We start from the raw sequence: 8,539 nt of genomic DNA on the forward strand, positions 1-8,539 counted from the left end.
CAGCCTAGCCTAAAGCCCATTAGTGACCGACGTAAAAAGGCGTATTAGTGGTCACTAAGGGGTTAAACACCCTGTGGAACTACATAAGTTACACACCCCTAAAGCTTACCCTGATTCCATCCACACATAGATAGACCCCTACCATGGGAGCAGCACAGAACTAGGGGCCTGCTAGCGAATGAGATCTTAGCGTACATAATAGCTATAGTACATTTATAAGGTGAAAATTTAGTATGATGGTCTGATAAAGCTGAGTGTTGCTGCTATCTCATATAGCTTTACACTACATGAAATACTTATTAATGAGCAGTTGTCATTTTTTGGGTACGTTTCTCCGGCTGTTTAATTCAGTGCAGTGAAGGAATGTTCTCCAACGTGAACAAAGCATTAAAAGAAAGCCCCACACACCGGACAAATATTTTACTGGTATTTCCATCAATCAAAACTAGCGCAAATGACACATTTTATGGCCCTGCGACTGTGAGAGTAAGGCCTCATGCACACGACCGTGGTGTTTTTCTGGTCCGCAAATTCCAGGACCGTGTTCCGTGGAATGTCATCCGCAGTTCATCCGTATGTAATCCGCAAAAATGCGGATGAAAAAAAAAAAAAAGTACTTTTAAACAGGATGCCAAAAGCTTGGTCAAACCCCCTTTAGAAGGTCACATGATCGCTCTGGAGCCATTTCCTGCTGCATTTTTCCTGATCTTTGCTTTGTGCGAGTTCGGTGAGATTGCGCTGCTGATATAGCTGTGGTTTTTGTCAGTTACTCACTGCGAACATGTCTTCTGATGATGTGGATGATGTACTCCTGCACTGGCTCCTCTCCAGGCGATTTGGACAGCAACCACCAATGCTGGACGAAGAACCGAGGAGGAGGAGGAGGAGATATTGGGTTCACCCCATTATCTCCCAACGGCTTAGGAAGGGGCATTTTAACATGCTGTACTCAGACCTGCGGCAGCACCCGGACAAGTTCCTCAGCTACTGCCATATGTCCGTGCAAACTTTTGACTGTCTGCTGGCGGACCTTCGTCCTGGACTGATCTTCCAGGACACCACCATGAGACGTTGCATTTCTCCAGAGGAACGCCTGATCGTCACTCTGAGGTAAGAAAACCTCAATCCCCTTCTACGACATGTCTCTACCCTGCAAACAATATAGCATACTTGTCCCCTGTTCATATTGCCGCCTTGCCACCGTGCTGCAGATATTTTTCCTGTATGTGCATATTTTGTTATATATGTATTTTTTTTTTTTACAGATTTCTTGCTACCGGCAACTCCTTTGCATCGCTACATTTCCAGTTTCTGCTTGGGTGCTCCACTATTTCGAAGATTGTCAAGCTTACCTGCGAAGTCATCTGGCAGCAACTTCGAGCAGCAGTTATGCCAAAGCCCAAGCCAGAGGACTGGATTCGGATTGCCGATGGCTTCTTACAATCAGCACAGTTTCCCAACTGTGTTGGTGCGCTAGATGGTAAGCACATCCGCGTAAAAAAGCCTGCTCACTCAGGGTCTCAGTATTTCAATTATAAGCAGTTTTTCTCGGTGGTGCTGTTGGCCTTGGCTGACAGTGACTATCGGTTTATAATTGTCGATATTGGTGCCTATGGAAGCTCTGCGGATGCTGGCATCTTCAGGGCTTCCAGAATGGGTGAACGTCTAGCATCTAACCAGCTCGACCTTCCGGAACCTAGACAGCTTCCAGGATCTACAGGACCACCAGCACCCTTTGTCATTGTGGGTGATGAAGGTTTCGGACTGTCCCCTCACCTGATGCGTCCATTCCCTAGGCGTGGCTTAGATGAACAGAGGCGCATTTTTAACTACCGCCTTACCCGTGCAAGACGGTATGTGGAGTGCGCCTTCGGAATTCTAAGAAGCAAGTGGCGTGTGTTCCAGAGCTCCATTCAGATGAATCCTGAAAATGTGACAAAGGTTATACAAGCGTGTGTTGTCCTCCACAATTTTCTGAGGATTCATGAGTCGGCAGTGGACGCAGAGCTGAACCATTTCCCAACTAATTACATCCCTTTGGACTACACACAACATGGAAGACCTGGAGTGTCTGGACTGGCAGTCCGTAATTTGTATACAGACTATTTTGTATCACCTGAGGGAGCAGTTCCTTGGCAAAGGGATGTGCTTCGTCTGCCAAATTAAAATTTTAGAGGGACTGTTGTATTTCCTGTTTATGTTACAAATGTTAGTAGTTAAAGTTGCAGTAGTAGAGTAGGGACTCGCAAGAGAATGAGGAACCTTGACGCGGGTTGCGAGCTAATGTATTTCTGTTTTTTTTTTTTTAAATTCTTTATTAATTAAAAAATAAATAAATGCGATTATTTGCATTTGGCAGAAATGCAAACCAATACCTCATTATGTTTTGCAATAATAATAAAGACAAACACAAAATTAACTCTAAACTTATTTTATTTCTTGCATAAAATAGTGTCAACAAACATAACCAAAACTATGTTATATAACTAAATTATAAATTGTAAAAGGATTGCGAAGGTGCAGGTTCATGATGTGGTCGTGGAACTGCCTCCCCCTGCTGCATGTGCCCATACTGTTGTTGAGAAGGTCCTGGCATGCCATACACTGGACGATCGTCACTGAATAGCGGCATTGAGTCTACATATGACGGCTGCTGGATGCCTTGCGCGGTTGCTGCAGGTGCTGGAGGGACAGAGTGGAAGGTGCTTGCATCACACCCCCGTCTATGAAACTCGATGGCCTGATGCATTGCACGTGGGTCAGGATGTGTCGCAAATATTTCCACGACTTCCATTAGTGCTGTTTGGCACCTTATCTGTCTGGAAATTGGCACTCTTTTAAGAATATTAGAGAGAGCGCGACAGAAGGTGCCCTCTTCAGTTTCAGTAGCTCTTTTCTCCAAGTGTTCTAATACACGCAAGTCGACGTCCTGTCTTGGCTCTGTACGTGTTGGACCTTTGGCAGAACGTCAACGTTTACCTCGGGGTATAATTTCTTCGTCCGCGGCACAGACTGTATTATCCACTGTTGTTGGTTCCGCTGTCACAGGAGTGGAAGTGGACCTAGCAGTCCCCAAAGCTACGTCAGGCTCTTCAATTTGAGTCTCATCAGAGTCTTCTTCTTCCTCCAGATTATCCTTGGTTCTGTTTGAAAATGAAAACATAATGTTAGGGAATTTTTGTAGTAATTTAACGTCATGTCTACAGCTGGGCAAATACACTATGTATGCATCACTACATGCAGAGCCCTAACTAGGAAAGACAGGGCCGCATAGCAAAGTTTTGACTGGGGCCATCCCTCCACTGGGTGTCACCCCCCCCCCCCTGTAGATAGTGCCTTTTTTGCTGCCCCCCCCCCACCCCTGTAGATAACGCCATACAGCCCCACACTGTACACTGTATGGCATTATCTACCGGGGGACTATATGGCGTTATCTATAGGGGGACTGTACGGCGTTATCTAGTGAGGGGGCTGTATGCCGCTAACGCCATACAGGCCCCCCTCCCCGCCCCCCGGACAAATGCCACCTATAGTGTGTCCTACAAATACATGCGTTATCGCTGGCAGCGATAGGGTGAAGGGGGGACTGAAAGTCCCCTTAAGTTCTGGCGTCTGCGCAGCTCCAAAAAATTGAAAGGAGCGCTGGTTATGTATGCGCACAAGCACGACTTTGGCTCCATTCATTTTTACGGAGCTGGCGAAAGTACGAGGTTTGGGATGGAGAAGTTCAGGGTACTTTCTGTCCCCCGTTCTCCCCGTCAATGCCAGCGATCACACATGTATCCCCTATCCAGTGGATAGGGGATACATGTCTGTTGTTTAATGTCAGAGCGGGGAGATACCTCCCTGCTCAGCCGTAGTGTTCAGTTGCGTCCCGCTGTAGCCGTCATAGCGGCTGCTAGCGGAGCCTCCGGACATGGTGGAGTCCCCTCATGCCGCGGTGCCCGTAGCAGTCGCTACGGCTGCTACAGCGGTACTTACACAACTGCCTACATGGGCAGACTACAATGATCAAAGTATATAAGCAATACTTACGGGCCAACCTGCATTACATCCAGAAGAAACAAAAGTTGTTTGGTGTACATGTATGGCTTTTTTTTCAGACGTCCGTCTCCGCTCTTCCCCTTGTCATTCATCTCACGCTTTAATTGGTCTCGGCACGTGTTCCAGCGTGTTTTCACGTTTTCGACTATGATATAAAATAACCCAATCACAGATCAACATTTTAGAAGAGTACATTACTAGATATTAGGAAATGTTGTTTATTATATGAAAATGATGCTGCAAATTTTTGTTGTTTACGCAACAAATCTGCACCTACATTTGCATATTTGACAGGTAATTCCGACGTTGCAGAAACTACAGCGGACTTGCCACGTTTTCCATGTGCCCACACGACAGCGTCCGTAACGGCTGAAATGACGTTGCTGTTTTCAGGAGAAAGCATCACCCGTAATTTCAGCCGTAAAGGCATGTGCTGGCGCTTTAACGCCGCGTCCATTACGGACGTAATTGATTTTCATAGGAGCCCATGAATAACGGCTCCAATTACGGCACAAGAAGTGACAGGTCACTTCTTTGACGCGGGCGTCTATTGACGCGTAAATATACACGCCGCTTGAACACAAAAACGTCAGCCCATTGCTTTCACTGGGCAGATGTTTGTCAACGCTATTGCGGCGTATTTAGCGGGCGTAATAGAGGTCAAACACCCCCGAATTACGTCCGTAATTAGTGTGTGGGAACATACCCTCATAGTGACATGTCACGTTTTGATCGGTGCTGTTCAGAGCCATGAGACCCCCACAATCTCACGTGCACTTCTGCAGCTTCATTTCAGCGATTGGTGGGTGTTTCAGTGATCCAACCCCCACCAATCAAAACGTCAGGCATGTCATTATGACATGACAGGAGTACTCAGAAACCGCATCAAGGTGTGAAACTTACCCATGCGCTTCTTTTGCACTTTAGTTGCCTTCTCCCACTCGGTAAGATGCACCTCACTGCAGACCTCCTGCCAGGCAAGATCTTTCAGATTCCTGTCTGCATACTCTTCCACCCGCTTATCCCACAGACAGGGCTTGTGCTGGACCAGGATGATTAGCTTCTTGACGTTTATAATTGAAGCCATGCTGCTCTCTGCTGCTCTCTGCTGCTCTCATGCACTGTCTCCAGACTTCACGACGACAGAAGTCATTCCCGGTCGTCGCCTAGCAACACTTCCGCAAATCCGCAAACTGCGGATGACACACGGCGGTGTATCCGCAATTTCCACGGGCCCATTGACTTCTATTGGCATGTCCGCAGCGCATTTGCGGCCCGTAATAAGACATGTCCGGAGTTTCTGCGGCACGGATGTGCGGACATGCGGAGAGCCGTGAAAACACGGATAGTGGGTATGGCCACATAGAAATGAATGGGTCCGCAATTAACCCGTGGATTTGCGGTGGAATTGCGGACGCAAAAACACAGTGCATGAGGCCTTAGGGCTTATTCAGACGAGCTTATTATACGTAGGTGTGCTGTCCGTTAAAAAAAGAGACAGCACCCGGACCCCTGCAATTCAATGGGGCTGTTCACATGGCCGTTGTTTTAAAGGACCGTGTGAAGGGCTCGTGAAAAAATAGGACATTTTCGTCTGTTTTCACGGATCCCTCAATAGACTCAAGTCTATGAGGGATCCGTGAAAACGGATCCCACACGAAAGCGACTCGGATGTGAAAAACGGTCAAGTTTACACTCGTTCGTCTGAATAAGGCTTCGTTCACATCTGCGTTGGGGTCCCGTTCTGACGTTCCGTCGGAGGTTTCCGTCAGAACGGGACCCTGAGCAGACACAAACTGACATCAGAGGTTTCCGTTTCCATCACCATTGATTTCAATGGTGATGGATCCGGTGCCCATGGTTTCCATTTGTGTCTGTTGTGCACCGGACCCGTCGTTTTGCCGGAAGCAATAGAGAAGCAATAGCGTAGTCGACTACGCTATAGCTTCCGGCAAAACGACGGGTCCGGTGCACAACAGACACAAATGGAAACCATGGGCACCGGATCCATCACCATTGAAATCAATGGTGATGGAAACGGAAACTTCTGGTTTCCGTTGGTGTCAGTTTGTGTCTGCTCAGGGTCCCGTTCTGACGATAACCTCAGACATAACGTCAGAACGGGACCCCCAAAGCAGATGTGAACGAAGCCTAAGCCCTTATAGGAGCAGATATAGTGAATAGGTTTTATAATACCAGGGATCTCTATCGCCCTCTGCTGGTTCTGCAGCACCAAGGCTGTACAGTAGATGTTAAAAATTCCACTCACTAATATATAAGAAACCTTTTCACACAGTGCTGCACGTTTTAACTCCTTAACGACCAGTCCTATTTTGGTCTTAATGACCAAGCATTCTTTTTAATTTCTTTATTGTTGCATTCCAAGAGTCATCACTTTTTTATTTTTCCGTCAACAAAGTCATATAAGAAGGAGTCGTATTTTTTAACGGCACCATTTTTAGGTACATTATAAGATATCGATTAATTTTTATTACATTTTTACGAGGGAATTGAAAAAAAACAGCTACTACAGTATTGTTTTTCGCGTTTTAAATTTACACAGTTCACTGTGCGTCGTACCTCTGTACTTGTGTTACCTCTATTCTATGGGTCGCTATGATTACATCGATACCAAATATGTATAGGGTTTTTTTTACGTTTTACTACTTTTGAACAATTTTAAACAAAAAATATTAGTTTTTTCATCACCGCATTCCAAGAGCCATAACTTTTGTATTCTCCAGTCAATTTAGACATATGTGGGCTTGTTTTTTGCGGGTCAAGGTGTCATTTTCATTAGTACTATTTTGGGGTACATGAGACTTATTTCGGTCGGGAAAAAAAAGCAATTTTGCTGCTTTTTTTGCATTTTCTTTGTACAGCGTTCACCATGCGTTCGTGACACATTGGACTTAATGTTACTGTTAAAATTTGATCGCTAGATTTAGTATTTAATTGTGAAAAACACCAAAATTTAGTGAAAAATTTGCATTTTTCTAAATTTAGAATGTATCTGCTTGTAAGACAGGCAGTTATACCACACAAAATTGTTGCTAATTAACATCCCCCATATGTCTACTTTAGATTGGCATCGTTTTTTGAACATCCTTTTATTTTTTTTCAGTACATATTGTGAGAACCATAACTTTTTAATTTTCTCATCGACAGAGCTATATGAGGGCTTGTTTAGTGCAAGACGAGCTATAGTTTTTATAGGCACCATTTTTGCATACATGGGACTTTTTGATCACTTTTTATTTACATTTTTGTAGGGCAAAGTGACCAAAAACCAGAAATTTTGGCATTGTTTTTTAAGTTGGTTTTTTTTTTACGCCGTTCACCGCGTGGAATAAATAACATAATATTTTTTATAGTTTAGGCCGTTACAGTCGCGGTGAGACCAAATATGTATGGTTTATTTATTTTTTCAATAATAAAGGACTTGATAAGGGAAAAAGGGCGATTGTGGTTTATTTTATTACTTGAAACTTGTATTAATTGTTACAACTTTTTTTACACTTTTTTTTTACTAATTTCTGTAGTCCCACTAGGGGACTTTAAGGTCCAACTATCAGCTTTTTCTTCTAATACATTGCACTACCTATGTAGTGAAATGTATTAGATCTGTCAGTCATTCACTGACAGCAAGCCGATTAGGCTTTGCCTCCGGGCGGGGTCTAATGGGCTTTTGTAATGCAAGAGTAGGAGGCCATTGTTAGGTCTCCTGTTGCCATAGTAGCAGTCGGCAGCCCTGTGATTGCAGGGCATAGCTGCCAACCTGCTGACAACCACAAAGATGCAGCGATTTTTTTCGATCGCTGTATCTAAGGGGTTAATGGAAGGGATCGGAGCTAGCTCCGGTTCCTGCCGTTTCAGGTGGATGTCCGCTGTAACATACAGCGGACATCCACCACTGATGACGCCGGCTCATCTCCTGAGCCGGCGCCATCTTGCCGACGACTACGGAAGCCTTTTAGGCCCCGCTACCAGACGGGGGCTGGAAGTTTTCCATACTAGGCAGACTGGGAGGCCAGTATTAGGCCTCCGGTTGCCATTGCAGCCACCGACAACCCGGCGATATCATTGCTAGGGTGCCGATGAGCTGCAAACACCTTAAATGCAGCGATCACTTTTGACTGCTGCATTTAAGGGGTTAATGGCGGGGATCTAAGCTAACTTCGGTCCCCGCCATTCCAGCAGGATGTCAGCTGTAAGATACAGCTGACATCCGCAGATGATGGCACCAACTCAGCTTCTGAGCCGGTGCCATCCATTTGACGTAAGTATACAACATTTTGTGGGAAGCACTGGTTTTCCATGACGTATACTTACGACAAATGACGTATACTTACGCCCTTGTTCACACAGTACAAATTTGGTGCAGATTTTGCATGTAGTTAAAACCAAGAACAAAACCTAAACAGAAAAAAAATATATAAAGAAAGGCCTTATAGGTCTGCTTTCCTGGATCCAATTCTGATTTTGGCTTAAAAAA

This window comes from Rhinoderma darwinii, chromosome 5 (genome assembly GCF_050947455.1).
Source record: "Rhinoderma darwinii isolate aRhiDar2 chromosome 5, aRhiDar2.hap1, whole genome shotgun sequence".
In the NCBI taxonomy this organism is placed as follows: domain Eukaryota; kingdom Metazoa; phylum Chordata; class Amphibia; order Anura; family Rhinodermatidae; genus Rhinoderma; species Rhinoderma darwinii.